Source organism: Parus major, chromosome 18 (genome assembly GCF_001522545.3).
Source record: "Parus major isolate Abel chromosome 18, Parus_major1.1, whole genome shotgun sequence".
NCBI lineage: Eukaryota > Metazoa > Chordata > Aves > Passeriformes > Paridae > Parus > Parus major.
Window position 1 is genome coordinate 2,168,318 of NC_031786.1, and position 19,493 is coordinate 2,187,810.

Sequence of the window (19,493 nt, forward strand, 5' to 3'; positions counted from 1 at the left end):
GGAGGCTCTTCTTGGTCGTCCCTGGGATTTATTCACCCACAGGTCTCTGGGGAGCTGTGTGTGGCTGGTCACTCATCCCTCAATCCCAGTGCTGTGTTTGCATTCCTATTCCCAGATGTCCATCAGCTGACAGATTTCCAAGAGATTTTCTTCTTGTTTGGTCATTACAGGGACTTCCTTCATCACAATTCCCTCCAGGTGTTGGTGGGACTTGTGTCTTTTGGTGTGAGCGTGGCCAAACCAGGACACAGAGTGAGCAGAAAGCAAATGCAAACCCAATCCTGCATTTATCCTAATTCCCATTTATCCTAATTCCCATTTATCCTAATTCCCATTTATCCTGCAGACTTTCAGCAGTGGATGGAAATGAGAGGGAACTGTTGGTCCTTTGTGTGGTGGCCCTGCCACAGTGGGGACAAGCCTTGTGAGCCACCTCTGAGCTCAGGCACCCAAAGCAGGGGGATGTTGTTTAAGCTGAGCTGAGCTGAGCTGAGTTTTAAAGCAGGTGCTGGGAGCCTGGGATGCCTCTGCCTCACTGCTGGGAGAGAACAAGGCTATGAAATTGTGAATATTTCACCATTGTTATCCACAGCAGCACAGCCACGCTCGCTGTTGTCAGAATTGCAGCAGGAGGAAAGACTTTTGAATTATTAATTCCTGAGGGCTAATTAATAGGAAGGATGCTGGGGAAGCCAGCAAGCAGAAGTTCAAAGCCTGCATGTTTGTAGCTGTGAGCAGCCATAACCTGGCCTGGGATTTCAGGCAGCCAGTGACACCCTTTGACATCACACCCACATCCAAACAATGTTCAAATAACGACACAAACACACCAACCTGGCACTGCAGAGCCTTTCTCAGCAGCGGAAGACAGCTAAAAGAATTTGATTTATAATTGATAACCAAAAAAAAAAGTAAAAAAAATACCAAAACCACCCAAAAGAGGAGAAATAAAACCAAAGCCTCTTGCCAGCTGTTGCCAGTTCAGCTCATGACACAGAGCAGGCTGAATTTCTGATTTCAGACCTGTCTTTTTTCTGATGTGTGCAGCTGAAATCCAGCTGAAGATGTTGTTTCCACAAGGTAGAGATGCTGCTGCAGTTCTTCCCTTTGGAACCTGCTGGTTCTCTGCCCCCCAGCACGGCTCACCCTGCCTGTGCCGTGTCCTGCCTGCGCCATCCCCTCGCCCTGGTGAGGGATGCACTGATGGGATCCCCATTCCCACCCTTCCCAACATCCCTCTGCGTGTCCTGGGAGGGACAAACGCAGAGCAGCTGCCAACTGGCCTCACGTTTGGAGGGCTGACATCCAGTTGGCACCCAGCGGGTTCCTCGTGCTGGAACAGGAAGAGAACTCCCTGCTGCAATTACCCTCCAATTTCTGCTGTTTACCCCAGGAATAAACTCAGTGCTGCTGTAAAACCCCCTCCCATCGACTCCAGGGGGAAAGCACGGAAGGCAGGAACGTCAGCCAGTTGGTCAGTGGCCAAATAACTGGCCAGTGGCCAACTGACATCCCGTGTTTTGCTCTCGGTGGAGGAGGGCTCGCGGGCCTGGTCGCAGATCACCTGCCTGGCATTTCCTCCTGTTTATCCTACAAAAACCCCAAATGTCACACCCTAAAGCATTGTTTCCTTGGTGGCCTGGCAGAAAGGTGGCGACCAGGACAGTTCTTCGTTCTCCCACTGAATAAAGACAATTTATTTGAGAGTTAGGAGCAGGGCCTGAAAGGGAAATGGCAGCAAGCTGGAGCAGGACCATTCCCACGGGGAGGCACAGGGGACATCTCCCAGTGACTCAGCCCAAAATGTCACCTGCACTGAATATCTTGAGCCTTTTTCCTTCTTCTTTTGTGTTTGCTTGCATGGAACAAGGCAGGGGATGGTCCCAGTCCTGTGTGTGTTTCTCTTCACCAGCCAAAGAGAAAAAAATCTTGCAATTCTTCATCCCTGCCTTGGATTTGCTGCCACGGATTGTCTGTGGATCCTTTTGGGAAGGGGCAGACTGGTTGGTGAGCCCAGCTGGGAGCAGCATCCTGCATCCCTCGCAGCTCTCCAGCAGCTTTGCAGCCATCCCAAGCATGGCAGGCAGCCTGGATGGAGCCAATCCTCCTCTGGACGAGGATCCTGAGGGCTGTCTCTTAATTGCACTCCATAATCACTCCTCTATTTCTGTCTTTCCAAGTCCTGCTGGCAGTGTCAGGGCCCATTTTGGGCATAGCAGTAAACAGCAGTTGTTTTCCCCTCTCAGTGTTGCTACCCCAGAGAAGAGGAGTGACAAGGCTGAGTCACCATGGCATTTGGCAAAACATCCCGGGAAAAGTGTTTGTCTGGAAAGCCGAGGAGCCTTGACCCAGGAGAGGTGACAGGATCCTTCAGAGCCTCTCAAAACCTGTAGGAATGGAATATTCCAGGGCGAGTGGAGAGAGATAAGCAGCAGAGAGCAGCTGACTCCCGAGCTGTGGAGTGCTCCACTCCTGCCTGGGAGATATTAGCAGCTGTATCAGGTTGCACATCTGACTTTTCCTCTTTTTCCATGAGGAATGAGCCCTAGCTCAGCAGCTCAGGTCCCCAAGCTCAGCCCAGCTCTAGGCTCAGCTTTGCCCTGGGGCTGCCCCACAGAGGGGTCCCTGTACCCCTGGTCCTGCTTGTCCCCCGTGTCCAGGACAGCCAAGGACACACTGAGGACAAAGTGGAAAAGGATTCATCAGTTCTGTTCCTACAGAACATTTTCAGTCCTTTATCATCAGCCTGTCAGAGCTGGGATGGTTGGTGAGGTAGGCAAAGGAGGGGAGGACAAAGGCACAGCTCCTAAACCCTCACCCTGTGCATTCACCCACTCCAGGTAACCCCAGCACACCGTGGACAGGGAGACAGAAACCTTGAAACTGGAAAAAGGTAATTAGGGAAAAAAAAAACCAAAAACATTTTAACAAATCCTAATTTCCCAACTTAATTAACCCCAAAAATGCCTCTGCATCCTTGTCTCACTTAAAGATTGCAAACACCTCCACCTGCTATTTTTCTTTTCATCAGATGTCTGTGTTCCACTTAACCCCCCCCTCCAGGACCTGTGGGCAGGACTGGGAAGGGTAATAGCAAACAGATTACATACTTAGCAATAGACTAAGCACAATTAGGCCTCACATTCCTCTCACTCCTATAAATAACTCTCCGTTTCCTCTCCGTGTCTGCAAATTTCATTAGTATGATGGAAAGAAAAGAAAAATACACACACTCACACATACACACACACACTCATGTGCCCCAAGCTCACTTTTCTCGCAAAGCCCAGAGCTGATCTCTCAACCAAAGGCTTTGTTCAGCCTGGGGGAGGAAGGGGGGACTTAAACCCACACCCCCACCAAGCTTTGGCCCACATGCTCCTGGCCATGAAGGGAAAATGCTCTGCAGATGGTTGAGGAATTCACCTGCAAGAAACAACAGAGAGAAAAAATTCCCCTTCTTTGCTGGGCTGTGTGTGCAACCTGCAGCTGGGGCTGGGGGATTTTGGGGCATCATCAGCCCTGCTTGTCTGTGATCCCAGCAGAAGGGTGGGTGTTATTCCCAGGTCAAAGGCACCCCTCAAACACCCCCAGAGTGTTTCCTCTCCAAGATCTCTGCCTGGGTGTGATCGTTCCCAGTGTTGGGATTCAGGTGTGAATTTCAACAGGTAAAGATGGGAAATGGATCCTAAAGACAGCAAAACTGTGAATTTCATTCTCTGTAAAGGACACAACTGTTCACTGAGCATTCAAGGTTTGCAGGTCTTCATCATCTTCCCTCAGTGGAGACCCCCTGAGTAACCTCTGAGTGCAGGTAAATACAGGCTGCAATCACAGGGGGGACAAATTTCTTCCGGCTGTGGGACCTCAGCTAAGTTATTAAGTGAAAAATTAATTATTTTAAACTGCAGGGAGAACAGAAAAAAAGAAAAAAGGCAGGGGGGGAAAGGTCAGGCTCAGACAGGAGTGTAAAAACCCTTGGAGACTTGCTGTGGTCAACTGTGATTGAATTGATAAAGGCTGGAGGTGTTTCCCTGTGTCTCAGGTCTGGACTGGCTGCTTTGTCCAGGGCAGCTTCAGATAAGGCAAAACCTGAGGTTCAAGGCACCTGGGCAAATGGAGCTCTGGCACCTGGGAATGTGAGGATGTGGGAGCCAGGGGATGTGTCCCATGAAAGAGTACCTGGAACTCTGCACCAGAAATGTTCATTGTTAATGTTCTTGTAATGCTTGGCACGAGACAGAATTGGAGAGTTACACCAGGGAAAAAGCTCTTGAAAGGCAAAATCGGTATTTCTGCTGTGCAAGGATGAGCTGGGTGGAGCTGTGACCATGTCTGCCACTGCCAGCTGTGCCACACCATCCCTGCTCTGCAGCAGAAGCAACAGGAATGGCACAGCAATGCCACCCTCCCCTCAGCCTGGATCTGCTAATCTGGCTCTGCTCTTCTGGGCATCCTCCTCCCCAAGCCACGGCAGAGGTGGGAAAGAAATGATGTGCTGAGGGATTTTTCCCCTTGACAGCAGAGACATCTCTATTTTAATTTCTGTCTCTTCTCAGCTCACATGTTAGTATTCCCAAGTATGGTGCATAAATAATAAAACCTGTGCAGTTCAATGAATTATTTTCTCTTTTTTTCCTAGAAAAGGTTTTTTCCCTTTCTTTCCCCTCCTTTCCCACACCCTTCTCCTTTCATCTTCTGAATAAAGATGATTCCTATAAGGAATGGTGGGCAGCCCTCCAGGCGTAAGGAGACAAAGATGATAAAGTAAACCTCAGAAAAGAAAGAAGTGGCTATTGCCTTTTTGCAGCCTTTTTGCAGCCTTTTTGCACTTGCAGGGTCAATAGAACAAACAGGGCCTGTCAAACATGTAAAGCAATCCAGGAGACATTAAAAGAACCCGCACCAGCTGAAAATGAGGCTCAGACAATTGTCCAAGTCTGTATTTAGGTGCTGAATTATGGGCACCCCAAGCAGCTGCAGGTAGATGTGGATTCACCCTTCGAGGTGTGTCAGTGTTTGAATTTAGGGCTCCTCCTGAAACCAGCTCCAGCCCCCAGAGGGGAGCAGCTACTCCCTGATCTTCTCCCATTTTGGTCTCCCAGCTCAGAGCCTCAGCGACCCAATTCACTCCTGGCACCCTTATCTGCCTCCGACCAGGAGAATTTCATTAAATTCCTACTGAAGTGAAATAATTGCCTGGCTTTTCTTGCCGCCTTGAGCCCATTGTTGTTTCAGTCTCCAGTGGCTGGAGGATGCGGAGATGGAAAGATCCAGATGAATCTAAGGAGTTAAAGGCTGGGAGAGCCCATTGTTCTGACTCGACATTTAATGAGTTCTGCCCCAACCCATTACTTTGCCTCATCTCTTCATTGCTATCAGCAGAAAAGTCTGCAAATAATCGCGTCCCCAGCCCATAATGAGTTCATCCCGATGCAAAGGAACTGTTATCTCTGACGTGTTAAAAAGCCAAATTGCTGCCTACCTTTGAAGTGCTGTGAAGTCCCAATCAGCAGCGTTGGGTGAATGAATCACTTGTGAAGCCACACTTATTATTAGAATGGAGGAGAAGAATTGAAGATAAGGTTTGATTCTACACAATGGAAAATTCCCGTAGAGAAGAGAGAGAGGCTAAAGAGATAGCGCCAGGTTGGATGAGGAAACACTTGACATTCCCTCTCCCTTGAAATCCGAGTGCAGGTCGGATTCCCGGGTGGGCTGGGAAGAAACAGGTTCGAGGTTGTCACTCAATGCTTGTGGAGAGGAGCCCTCCCTTTTCCAGATTCAGAGCATCACAGAATGCTCACCGATACTGCTCTTCATCACAGAGGCACGGAATGGGCTGGAAGGAACCAAACTGATGCTTTGTGAGGCCACCTGGAACACGGTTAAAGGAATAAAGTCAGGATTTATTTAAAAAGCCTTTACAGGATTTATTAAAAAGGCCTTTATGCTTTGGGCAGTGCAAGACTTGGCCGTGGCTCCACCCAAGACGGTCACGAGTTTTTACACTTTTATAACTTTTAGCCTATTTACATGTTTGGTTAATTGTCCAATTACAGCTTCGGGTTATGAAGTTCTATTCTTTTAGACTGTTCTTAATTCGCTGTTTTTCTTTTTGGGCCCAAAGCTGCAGCGGTGTCCTTGGTTCTGGGCTGGAAAAGGATTGTTGTGTGTGCTGAGCTGTGAGGAGACCCTGCTGACACTTTCTATGAAATTCAGAGTTATGCCCCAATGCAGTGCAAAACCTGGAAAACATGAAAGCCAAAACTTTCATATCCAAAACTTTTCTCTACAAATATCTTGTTCCACTCCTCGCCATGGGCAGAGTGACCTGAATCATTTACCGAGCTCTGGTGGCCACAGCTTTATTCTCACATGTGGGGAAGGGGTTTGTCAAAGGTCCCAGCTCCTGCTGGCCACGGCCGCTTTCCCTTTTCCCTGTTTTTGGGAAGCACGAAATGGCAAAACCATCCGAGGGTCTGTCCACAGGCAATGGAGAGAGCTGGGAAATACGGGATTATTTCTCCTAGAAAAAAGTGAATTGCTGTTGTGAAGATTGAGATCCCGGGCACCAAAATGTGTCATCATCACTGTCCCTGCCTGGGGCATCCCCTGAGGGTGACACACCCGCTGTCGTCCTTGTCACCTCCCATGAGGATGATGCTGGAGTTTTCGGATACTTGAGGAACACAAAACGCTTCCCTGTGAAGTCTGAAGCTGCCTCTGCCTCCAGCACTGCAATCAAAACAAAGGAAAATAATACTTTTGTTTTACTAATCTCCTGTAGACTTGGTGAAATATATAATAGGTTCCATTAAGCCCGAGTTAGTTAATTAGTAGGTAGGAAATCCAATATCTTCTCAGGGTTATTTTCCAGTTGTCATTTTGCAAGAGAATTTTTGCTTTGACGTCATTGCGAGACAAAAAACACTCTGTGGACAAAAGAAACCACAAATCGGGGGGAAAAATACATCAATATTGTTTTTCTTATAGCCTGCCACTCATTGGGTGGAATTTTGTGCAATATCGTGAGCCTGCCTCTGGCAAAGCTCCGTTTCCAGCCCAAATGTGTGCAATAACAGGAGACAGCTCATGGAGCCACTCCTGAAAAGCTTTGCAGACCTTGCAGGTCCTTTCAGGGCCACCCTCAGGTGGTGAACAACGCCTCAAGGATCACTCCTCACTGAAGAAAAAATAAAAATAGAGGTGGACGTTTTCATGCTGGAGTTCAACACCAGCGTTTAATTAATTTTCCGCAAATTCCGTTGCATCCCCACACAGATGTAAATCAGCTCCACGACCTTCCTTGGTTAACAAGGATATTACTATTACCAGGATCCATCCTTGGAACAGAGAGGTAATTATGCTCATTAATATTAATCTGATCACCCACTGCATCTATTTTCCTGCTTCAGCAGGAGCTGAATTAAAATGCAAACTGACTTTTGCAAGGTTTCTAATCTGATTAATTACTATCCAACTTATTTACATACAAAGCCATAAAAACACCTATCAAACCAAAATACCTGGTCATTTGTTCTGCATGGTTTTGTGGAAGTGCTGACTGCAAAAGTTCCTGCAAAAAAAAAATCCACTATTCTGCATTGGAATCTGTGAGGCTGAGGTGGAAGTTAAATATAATTTAATGTTGGGGTGGTTTTTTTCCCCTCTGGAATTTTGTTTTGGAAGAGAACCTGAGGGGAAAAATTCTGACAATGTCAAAATATTCTGTTTTGACTATTTCAGAACAAAATGTTTAGAGTTTCCTGTTCGAGATGGATTTTGTTTTGAATTTTTTGGTTTGGTTATATTTTTTTTTTTAAATAATAAATACATTATATTGTATTATAGAAAGAAAAGTTCAAGAGCCATAATGAAAATAAATGGTTTTATCTACAGAAAACATTTTCTGGAGTCTTCCTGTGGAAAACGTGACTTTGGAGCTTTGCACAGACTGGTTTGTAACAAAGGCTGTGTTGGCCTTGAAGGATGCAACAGAGAGAACCTGGCCTCGTCTTTCATAGTCCTGCTGAAGGACCCACCAGATCATTTTTTATCAGATTCCCAGCTTGGATTCAAAGCTCCAGGTGCTGTTTGACCAAGGATAAATTGATGGAGAGTGGCACATTTGATGAGGGTGGAAAATTTCCCTTCATTTTCCCTCCAGATGCCTTCAGACTTACAGATGACAAATGAAGAAGAAATAAAGTTCATGGACTCGTCCATAATCCCATCAGGGATGGGATCCTTCACCAGCCTGTCAGATATTTGTGACGCAGGTCAAGCAGGAGGGAATTCCCTCCCAGGGAGACCCATTTTGATTAGAACAACTTCTCAAGGGCATGAATAGAATCATGGAATGGTTTGGGTTGGAGGAGACCTCACAATTCTCATTCCACCACCTCCCACTATCCCAGATTGCTCCAACCTGGCCTTGGACACTTCCAGGGATGGAGCAGCCACAACTTCTCTGTGCCAGGGCCACACCACCCCCACAGGGAAGAATAAAATATTTAATTCAATTTGCTTTGACTTCTCATTGCTGCTTATTTAAAGGGTTAAATGGCTCCTTTGGACCTGCTCCCTCTGGCAAGCAAAATACCAGCACTCCCTGGGCTGAAAGAAGATGTGTTATATTAATAAAATTATTTCCCAAATGAAATTTAAGCCTGAAAAAAAAAAAAAAAAACAACAAACCCAAGAAGGTTTTTCCATGGGAGGGGAAAATCTGTTTGCCATAATCTGCTTTTCTTCTGCCTGTCGTGATGGCTGCTGGGAGGAGTCTGGGAGGAAGGATAGAAGCTCCTAAGATGAAAAGTTATGGTTTTAAGGCATAATGATGAAGGCAGCTTATTTTTAAACCCTTGCTGAATAATTAAATTGATAAAGGGGCGTGACCTTGCTCCTGTAGGAAAGCTCTCAACATCCCCAGGCTGGATCCTCACCTTGCCCAGCAATGCCAACAGAGACCTGGAGCCTGCAGGTCCTGCCCGTGCCTGGCTGGAAAATGGGAATTTGGAAGGTTTTTGCTGCAATCTGTGGTTGTGATTCCCAGCCCTGCCAGCAGTGCCGGGAATCAAACCACAGCCTGTATTGTAATCCGATAAAACCTTAACAGCCTGGGCAAATTAAGGGCCTCATTTACTCTGCAGTGGCCTCCTTGCCCTTTTGTTTAAGTCTCAGCGAGGCAGGAACACGGGGAGGGAAAACAGATCCCAGATTCCCCCGTTGGGCTTTGAAGAACACAAAAAAAATGCGATTTTCCTGCTAAATCCGATTTTCCAGGGGTGCTTTGGCACCTGGTCTGGAGCACCTTGGAGCTGGAAGCGGGGCCAGCTGTGGGGCTGCACAGGATGATCTCCAGTGCTCCTTCTCTGCAGCCCTGCCCGAGTATCCCTGTTTTATTAATTGGGAAATGCAATCAGCGGAGAAGCTGAGATTTCTCCCACACCGGTAGGAGCAAGCTCTGGCCTCAGACTGGAAACCTTCCAGTGTGCCCAGAAAATGAACCCACAAACACCAGAGGTTGATGTCCAAGAAGGAGACAGAGGAGTCCTGGAGCTTTATTGGAATAAAGGGAGAGGCCATGGGCCATTCCCCTGGGGTCTCTCGATTTTTGGAGGACGCAGCCTCCTTTTTATCCCGATTTCCCGGCCATGTCCCTCTCTCTTTCCCCACTGGCTGAGGGACTGGAGAGGCACAGACTTCCCCGAGTGCCTGACACCTGAGATTCCCCTCTAATGTAGAACCCTCCCTCTTCATTTTTAATTCTTATGGAATTTATGGTGTTTCCCCATTGTCTCTTTCACCTTCCAATACCCAATTCATCAGCAAACCTACAGTTTGTTTGTAAAGGCAAATATATATATATATATATTTTTCCATTCACCAATCAGTGGAATCCATCCCATTGTTCCTTTTATCTCTCAGTTTTCTCCACCAGCAGTCCCACAGCTTGTTTGTAAAGACAAATCCATCATTCCCCTCTCAGTGGAACTTTCAGCAGGGTTGGTTCTTTCCCCGTGGAATCCTCCCGGTGCCAGGCGCTCTCCCCTCGGACGGAGCTGGGTGGGTATGGAAAACCCACGGGAGCTGCAGCTGGAGCTCTGTGCATGAGAAGATGCAATTTCAGTTCATTTCAGGGGGTCCTGAGCACCTTCAGGGATCCTGTTCTTCATGGGACATGAAGATCCCTCTGCAGTTTCCCTAAATCCAGGGATTCCTTCCTGGTTTTGGTTGAGTCGTGCTCAGGCTGAGCCCCTGTGTTTGCCACACTCCACATTTCTTTGAATGACTCCACAAATAGGTGTCAACCCCTCATACCTTTAATAAGAAACTGAAAACGTGCTTCAGCAATATTTTTTTTTATTTTCTCAATTATTTTAATGTACTTTCCCCTCAAAAATACAAAACAAACAATAAAAAAAAGCACAATAGTTTTAAACACTTCATGAAAAAGACATTAAATGATCATTTCCTTCAGGTTGGTAAGCAATGAGGAATTACAGCTTGAATTTTGTGCCCAACAAGACATCATTTTAATTTGTTTAAATGAGTCCTGAGCACCTTCATTTTCCAAGAGCATTTCTGAAAAGTCAGGCCTGAGAGAGGTCAGCTTGGATTTCCCAAACTGAAGAAATCTAAATGAGAATCCAGCTTAAATCATTGGTCTGAAACACCTCAGGCACCTTCCCTGCTTCTCTTTTTATTTCCCGGGGCACAAACTTGAGTGGAGCTCATTATCTGCCTTAATCACCCATAGAATCACAGAATCCTTTTAAAAGGCAGAACCAGCAAACAAAAGCAGCTGGGAAGAAGAAGATTTCAGGCATCATAAAATGCTGAGAGTACCAACAGTTTTCAATAAAGCCATCTTGATTTAGGATTTCTCTTTCAAAAAAACTGCACATTTTGATTATTCCTGGGATAAATTTAAAAAGAAAACAAAAAAATAAATCGAAAACAAAATAAACCCAAACAACCAATCCTGAAGGGATTTTTGTCAAATATTTCCATTCTTTTTCCAAAGGAAATGGTTGATTTTATAACTGCAGATGCCTCTTCGTGAGTTGTTCAGAAAAAATCCCAATATTTTTCCATTCATTAGCCAATCCAGGCTCAGCCTTGCATCCACAGAAAGGTGTTGCCATCATAAAACTGGGCCACAGTGTTTACATTCTTATGATGTTCTCATAATTAGCAACTTTCTTCTCTGTCCCTCTGGTGACTAATTAAAAAGCAGCTGATCCTCGATGGAAACTTTAGGAACATCCTGTTTTGAGATTATTCTGCTGCTGTGGCCCATATTTTCTGGGGTTTTTTTGGTTTTTTTTTTTAAAGCTGAGGGTAATTCTGCAAAGATAAACTCGTTTTTGTGTCAGGTGGGACACTGTGCTTCTGAATTCTGGTGTTGCCATCTTCTGCATGGCATCATAATGTCACCTACAGCCATCTGATGTCACAGTTTCCCCAGAATTTCTGCTCTCAGGACATCTCTGTGCATGAAAAAGTAAAACAAATTATCCAGGTGTTGAAAATACGGCTCTGAGAGCACCTCACACCTGCCAGGCTGGCTCAAATAATAGCAAGAAATGGGTTTTTTTTTGGTGTTCCCTCATTCGTGGGGATTAATCCGAAACAAAAGTGTTTCCACCCCTCATCCTGCATGAGGCCAAGAACCCCAAATATCCCATGAGGTTCCACTGAGGTGAGACCAACCTGCTCCTCACCTCATACCCATCATCATCATCATCATCATCATCATTATCATCATCATTATCATTATTATCATCATTATCATCAGACCCTCTGGCACTGGATCCAGCAGGAATTGGGGTTGAGGGCCCTCAGCAGTCTCCGGTCATCATCATCATCATCATTATCATCATTATCATCAGACCCTCTGGCACTGGATCCAGCAGGAATTGGGGTTGAGGGCCCTCAGCAGTCTCCGGAGGAGCCTTTTTGTCACCTCAGGCTGTTTTTTATCCCCCTAACTCCAGGCCTGCAGTGCAGATCTGATGGAAGCTGCTCACCCCCAAATCCCACGTCCCCGGAGAGGATCCCTGTTTGGCTGGAAACGAGTGGAATTTGTCATAAATCTGGATGCCCTCCATAGGAACACTTCCATGGGAATGTGAGGAGGGCTGGTGAATCCATCTGGGAGGAGCAGGGGGAATTTGGGCCTTCTGCTCCGCCTGGCTTCAGCTTCCACGGCTTCCACTGCCTGCCAAAACAACAACAAAAAAGCCAAACAAACCACCCCCAAAGAAGCTGAGGGATCGTTCAGGAGCCCTTGGGCTGGGAGTAACTCGGAATTCAAGGAAAAACCCAAAACTGACGGGTCCCACCCTCAGCCCTCGGCCTTTCCTCTCCTGATGGCTTGTTCTCCCCTCAGGCGCTCCCAGGTTACACACGGTGCTAAATTGCTCCAAAACAGAGCTAATGTCACCTTTTAACTCTGCAATTCTCCTGCAATTCCCCCTTTGGAGCTGGGATTATCTGTCTGCCCACCAGGCAGAAAACGAGACGTGGGCAGAGAGTTTGTTTTTCCCACCGGGTGACAAATTTCGAGACTTCACCACTTCTCCTTCCCCTCTGCTCGCTCCTCCAGCTATTTTTGGATTCTCTGGTGTGGCTGTTGCTGTTTTCTGGCCCAAGCTGCTTTGCAAATGACCATTTCCCCGTGTGTTTGCTGAGTGTAAACATCTTGCAAAACAGAACTTGTGCTTCCAGGAGGCCTGAGGAGCAGCGGAGGAAAGGGGAGTTGCTCAGAGCCCGTCTGCTCTTGCAGTAACAGCAAAGAGTTTCTCAAATTAGAAATCTGGCTGCAAGATTTCAGCGTCTCGGGCTACTGGAGCCGTCAATGAGTGAGGAAATAAAGGAGAGATGGAAAAAATAAGCCCTGCAAACACACAAATAACACTTCACTACTGCACTGAGAATTGTGGTGGGACATTTCCTGATTTATAGGGTGAGGAAACATTGGTACCCCCCTGCAGCAGCTCCGTGGGGAGGAGTATCCCAAATTCACACTCCTGGACTGCAGATAAAACATAGAAGAAGTCTCAGTTCAGTCCTTCCTTGCCTGGATTTTCTGGATCTGCAACACCAGCACAGTTTGCCCAGCAAACATCTTGCCTTTCCCACCTGCGGGGACAGAGTTTGTTTTCCTGCCTTTGCAACCACTTTCAGAGAATCCTTAAAAATACTTGGAATTTAAAAATAAAAGGCAGGTTCTGCCAAGAAAACAGGTGTCCCCTCATTAATTCCTCATCACAAGGATTTTACAGCAAGTGACGGGACAATGAACACACGGGAAAACACAGTGCTCTGATCCCGCATTGTTTCTTATATTTTTATATCGATAAACACTGACTCACCTTCAACAACGTAATCCAGAGACAATCAAGGGAAGTACGTTGGGATCTCGTGGTCTTTGCTGATTTTGTTTTGTTTATGACCCCAAACCACCACAAAAGACATATCCATAAGTGTGTCCCACGTCTGCAAAGCATGGGCCACAACTGGAAAAGAGATGAAAAATCAGGGAGAGCCTCTTCCCCTGACACAGGAGCTGCAGAATTTGTGGAGTCAGAGTTCAGCGTTTCAAGTTTGCGCACACGTCCATTTTTTCGTGGCTGTGGCTACTTTCAGAGAGTGGAAAAACACCAGATTTTTCCCATTTGTCTTTTTCTTTCCCACCAAAATGCTGTGTCTCATGGCATTTGAAACGCTGGGAAAACTCATTTCTGACTTTTAAAGGGGGCTGTGTGTGGAATCAGCTCCCAGAGCGCCCAGCAACGCTCACAACTGATCAAAGGGAACATTCTTCTCCTTGCACTGCTTGCTGTAAGGTCACCGATATTCCAAATTTTCAGCATATCTATGGTCATTAGAAATGTGTCCTGAACAGCATCTTGATAAAATTCAACAGAGAAATGACCCCAAAAATACTGTGCAACCACGTGTGCTAAGAAAACAGGTTGATGGGATCTCAAGCTCCACACCCTGCAGGGAATCAGGGAGGATATCCAGAGCTGCCAGAGCAGCAAAGGTTGGGAGATCATTTCTACAAGGAGCATTTCTGCAAGGAGCAGGGATGATCCACATGGCAAATCCTTCCTTGCAGAAGTATTGCTGGATATGAAAACTCTCCTACACCCCCCAAAAACATCAGTGGGAATTTCTTGTTATTCTCACTGAGATCTGAATATTACCTTACATGGCCTAAAGCTCTACAAAAATCATTAGAAGTGTTCTCATTGACTTCTATCTTTCCTTTAATTTTCCTTTCACAAACATCCCACCCAAATTTCTCTACATCTATTTTCCTTTTGTTTTTTCTTTTTTCTTAGTTACCACACGACAAAGAAACATTTCTCTGACATTGATTTTGTCACTCAGGCAGAGCAAACCATCGCTCCTCACTGCATCCCCAAAAGCCAGAGTGGAGTGACTCAGTCGGGCAGGGTTTGATTCAAACCATTTGTCCTGTGGTCAGAGCAGATTAAAGGCAGATCAGGTTGCCCTGGGAGCAATGCTGGGACAGTGAGAGTGAGAGATGTTGGCACTTGCTCCTCAAACCACAGGCAGCTCGCGTGACTGCGGCTTCCTCCGGCCTCTCCTGCCTTCTGCAAGTGCCATTTCCATGTGGGAACACCTGTGTGCCCCTGGCATGGGGGAGCAGAGCGGCCCTGGCCACAGCTGTGTGTGGTGTGATGGCCCCAGGGATGGCTAGTGCACATCTGGGATGGCCAGTGCACATCTGGGATTGCCAGTGCATGATAGGGATGGTCAGTGCACATCTGGGATGGTCAGTTCACATCTGGGATGGCCAGTGAATACCAGAGATGGCCAGTGAACACCAGGGATGGTCAGTGCACATCTGGGATGGCCAGTGCACATCTGGGATGGCCAGTGAACACCAGGGATGGCCACTACATGCCAGGGTGGCCACTCTACACCAGGCCAGACAGGTGAGAAGGAGAAAAGGGTTAAAAAGCACACTCAGCCTCTCCTCATCCCTCCCCGTTCTGGGGTCCCTGCAGGTTTTTTGCCTTGCTTCATCAGCAGAAGGGTTAATTCAGTCTGAGAGCGTGGGTCAGGTCCACCAAAGGTCTTGGGATGAAAATCCAAAGCCTCCTGGAAGACCTGAAAGAAAATTCATGTGATGAGCTGGCTGTTCTGTGCAGAGGCCCCTGCTGGAGAAGGATCCAGGAGGTTTTTAATTGATTTAATAATTCCTGTTACAGTGTCACCCCATGCACTCAGCACAGACTTGGAGGGAGGTGAAGGACAGCAAACCCCAAACCTCTGGAGCTTCTCCTGGCCATGATTTCACACTCTGGAGTGCTCAGGGCTGATCCTGAGCCCTCTGCTCAGCTCCCAGCACCCCGAGCCAGGCTCCCCCTGTGCCAGCACATTGCACCACCGAGCAGCCTGGGGACTGAGCTGGCTCAGGAAGAGCCCAGCAGCAAAATAACATTTGGTTTAATGCTGAGGAGCATCATTTCCCTGATCTGGCTCACAGCACGTGCCAGCACTGGAGGAGCAGGAGCCGCTGCAGAGGGAGGGAGGCAAGCAGGGAAACACCTTGTGCTGCCATCCCTGCAGGTACCCACAGCCTCCCCAAGCTCCAGGAGCATTAACTTCATTTAGGAATTGAATTTAGGGCTTTATTAGCACTAAACAAAGCATTTAAAACCCTGAGTCTGGCAGCAGATGGTCAGGGTCTCTTCTGGCTCTCACTGAAACACAAAGCATAAAACCACAGAAGTGCTGTAAAAAGAGAGAATAAACACAAACCTGCAGTGGGAACCACTGCAAATTGTCCTTTTTGTGGCCAGAAAGGACATTTCTAAGGGTTTATATATGTTTTGGTATATTTATATCACAGTGGAGGCTGGCTGCCTAAGTCCAGGCAGTGCTCATGCCATGCACCAGAGATTTATACAAAACCTTTTTCCCAAACTGATCAATCCAGCAACTCACATAAACAATCATTTCCCCCATATTAGAAAAAGATGCTGAAGGCTTTGATTAAGTGCCTCATTTTTCTGAATCCCCCTTTTAGATGCAGGGCATGGGGTTGCAGTCTGGGATGCATTCTGTTAATGTCAAATCAACTCATTACCCAAATCCTTTGAGAAACAAAGCCTGGCAGCTTTGCCTGGACTTTTATTATGGATTACAACTCTTGTGATCAGTTAATCCAAGAAATTACTCAGTTCTTCCAGTTGACAAAGTCAAAATATGATTACTCTTCAAAGAATGCAAACTCAGAGGAATTAATCTCTTCATCTCGGGGATTTAATCATTTTTTTACTAATTTTATACCAAAATATTGCCATGTGTGGGTTCCATAAATCTGTCTCACCCTGTTAGCAGTTACTTTCCCCAGATGCTTTGAACTTTGAGAAAAAGTTGCTTAACCAAAAAACCACAGCTGCCACATGTTGTAATTTCCTCTTTGGGGGCATCTGGTGCCGTCTTTGGAGAGGTTCTGCCAAATTTTCCCCAGGACTTTGTCTCTATTTGTTGTCTTGCTCGGTATCTTTGGGATTTCTCGGTATCTCTGGGATTTTATCCCAGAAAACAAAGTTGTGTTGTCAGCACCTTCCCAACCCCCCCCTCCTGAAAGGATGCAATGGAATAAACTCAGGTTTAGATTCAACATTTAGCAAAGAAATTACATTTCCCAGCCCTTTGAACTCTCCTGGACCACTTTTCCAAGGATGATTGGGTGTTTGACTTTTTGCCTGACCAACATCGGTGTCAAATTCAGGGAAAAAGGGGGGGAAAGGAGGGAGGAAAGACTTCCATGAGACAATAAATTACTAAGAAAAAGAATAAAAGGTCATGATGTGAAATTTACCTTCGTGTTCCAGTGCCCAAAATTTCCCCTTGTGCCCGTGAGCGTTCCTCCCGACTTCAAAGGCATTATTTTGGGAGGTGAGGGGGACTTGGCCCCAATCCCTGATGACAAACACGGACATTCCTTGGGTGACCTCTCAGCCCAACACATCAAAGGTTTTGCTGGAGTTGCACCTACAAAGAATTTGTCTGGAGAGGCACAAAATTCTCCATTGTAGAAGCAGCAGGCACCTGCCAAAACACACAAAGCAACAAGCAGGAGGTGGGGAAGATCCCCAGGCTCTCCAAAAGGGGTCTTTGAGGTGGAAATGAGTGGAATTTCCACTGGGAAAAGCAGTGTAGGAGCCCTTTGGAGGAAAGTGGGTATCTGGAAAATGCTGTGGAGGTGGGCTGAGATCCTACACAGAGAATGGGAATGGTGATTATGGGGTCCTGATGGTTCTGGGGTCTCCAGCGTGCACTGGGAACGCTGGGGGAGCCAGGGAGATGCTCTGGAAGATGCTGCCTCCCTGTGAAACCATCAAGGTGGAAAACTCCCCTGAAGTTTGTGTTGCCAAGCACAATTTGCAGGAGCGTTCCTTGGGAATTGCGGGAGCTCCTCACCCCACAAACTGCTCCTCCTCCCCAGCACTCAGCGCTGCTGCTGGCTCAGAGATGCTCCAGAGGTCACTGCTCTGCTCTCCCCAGCCCAGAACTCTCCCTGATTTTGGGGAAAGAGGAAAAGTTTGGCAGGAGAGGCGCTCCAGCACCACCACGGGTTCCTCAGGTGAGTCCCAACATCTCCTGCTTGGCCTCGGCCACCACGTGCCCAGGTGGGATCCCAAAAACAGGAGAGGTGGCACAAACCACGGCACTCCCACCCAAACCAGCTCAATTGCTCCATGTCTTGTGAAGATTGCAGTAAAAAATTGGTTGAAATAACTCCCTGTTTCCAGATCCTGGGGGCTCAGACACCAACCAGCAGCAAGGTGCTGTTTCCCAGGAAATCACAGCAAGCTCCAGCAGGAATCTTGGCTCCTGATTTTCCAGCTACTCTTGGGGAGCTGTGGTACTGTGTGCCCATTTAAAAGTTTATTCTTCTCCTGACTAATATGAGCAGCGAGTGACTGATTTTATTTGGCAGATATTGCTCATTTCTCCCATTGTTGTGTTGTTTGTTTTTTTTTAACTGGTTTTTTTGGGGGCTGTTGTTTCTTTTTTAAAGCACAGATAAAATGAGCTGAGCCTGAATTCAGTTTTGCTTTCTGCAGCTTGGTTTTAAGTGGAAATTTTGTCATCATTGCTCTCCCCTGAAGACACAGAGAGGGGAGTGTGAGTAAGCTGAGTTTATCACCTCCTTCCTGCAGAGCAGACGTGGCTCAGGTCGTCAGAATGCTGAGAGTTGGGAGATAAAACATCAGCCTGAAAGTAAAATGTTTGATTTTTCCTCTCAGCTTGCACTGAAAAGAATCTTTCAAAAAAAACCAACAAAAAAAACCCAGAAAAAAAACAACAAAAGAGCACCAAAACAAAACAAATTTGGTCTAAAAGATGCCATGGATCAGGAGGAATTTTCAGGAATGTGAATATGCAGAGATGAAGGGATGGAAGAGGAGCAGTCCTGGTTGGATGTGGTCATTCTCTCCTCCTCCTCCTCTCACACCAGGGGAGTTGCCACTCATCCCATCCCACAACCAACTCCAGGAGTAACAGAGAATGGATCTGCATTCCACAGGATCCCAGAATATCCCGAGCTGGAATGGACCCACAATTCCAACTCCTGGCCCTGCACAGACACCCCAGCGATCCCACCCTGTGCCTGAGACATTGCCCCAGCGTTTTCCTTGGAGTCTGAGTTGTTTTCCACCTTCCTTGGTTTTATTGCTTTGCCTGGGGTTGTTCCTCTCTCCCATCGAGGCTCCTGGGCAGGGTTTGGAGTGTCTGTGCTGTTCAGGGCTTGGATGGCAATTCCCACTCAGCACAGAGGGAATTATGAGACATCTCAGTGGAAATCCCAGGTTTAGTGCCTGTGGTGGTTCTGCTCTGGGAGCAGTGCAATATCCTGTTGGAATGGCAGCAGGACAGCTTTGCAAACACATCATTTTATGGAATTCCAGTGGGAAATCTGGAAAGGAAAGGAAAGAAAGGCCAACCCAAGCCCCAGGACCTCAGCACCTCCAAGAGCTGCACCCTTCACAAGAAATTCCTTAGCTGGGTCCCTGCTTTCCTTCATTAATGATCCATTTGACTGCAGCTTGCAGGAGCAGAACTTGGTAATAGATTTAATCTTTGACTATAAAGGAACTGCTGTGAGGCTGAGTGAAATCCACCTTCTGGAAAGTGCTTTGTCTTGTAATGGGCTGCTCTGCTCATGTGTGCTCTAATTCCAGTGCAAAGAGGAAAACCATTTGGAAGGGGATGTTATTCCTCAGGGCTCCCTGTTGGAATTCATGTCACTGCAGAAGTTATTATTGTAATAAAAAGTAAAAATGAGTTCTCAAAATACACTCGAGCCTATTATTCAGGACAGCCTGGAAGCAGAACCTTAATGTTAAGCACATGCATGGATCACTCTGGAGTCAAAGCAGGGGAATGGATTGAGAGGAGCTCTTTTCCTGACTCAGGACTCCACACTG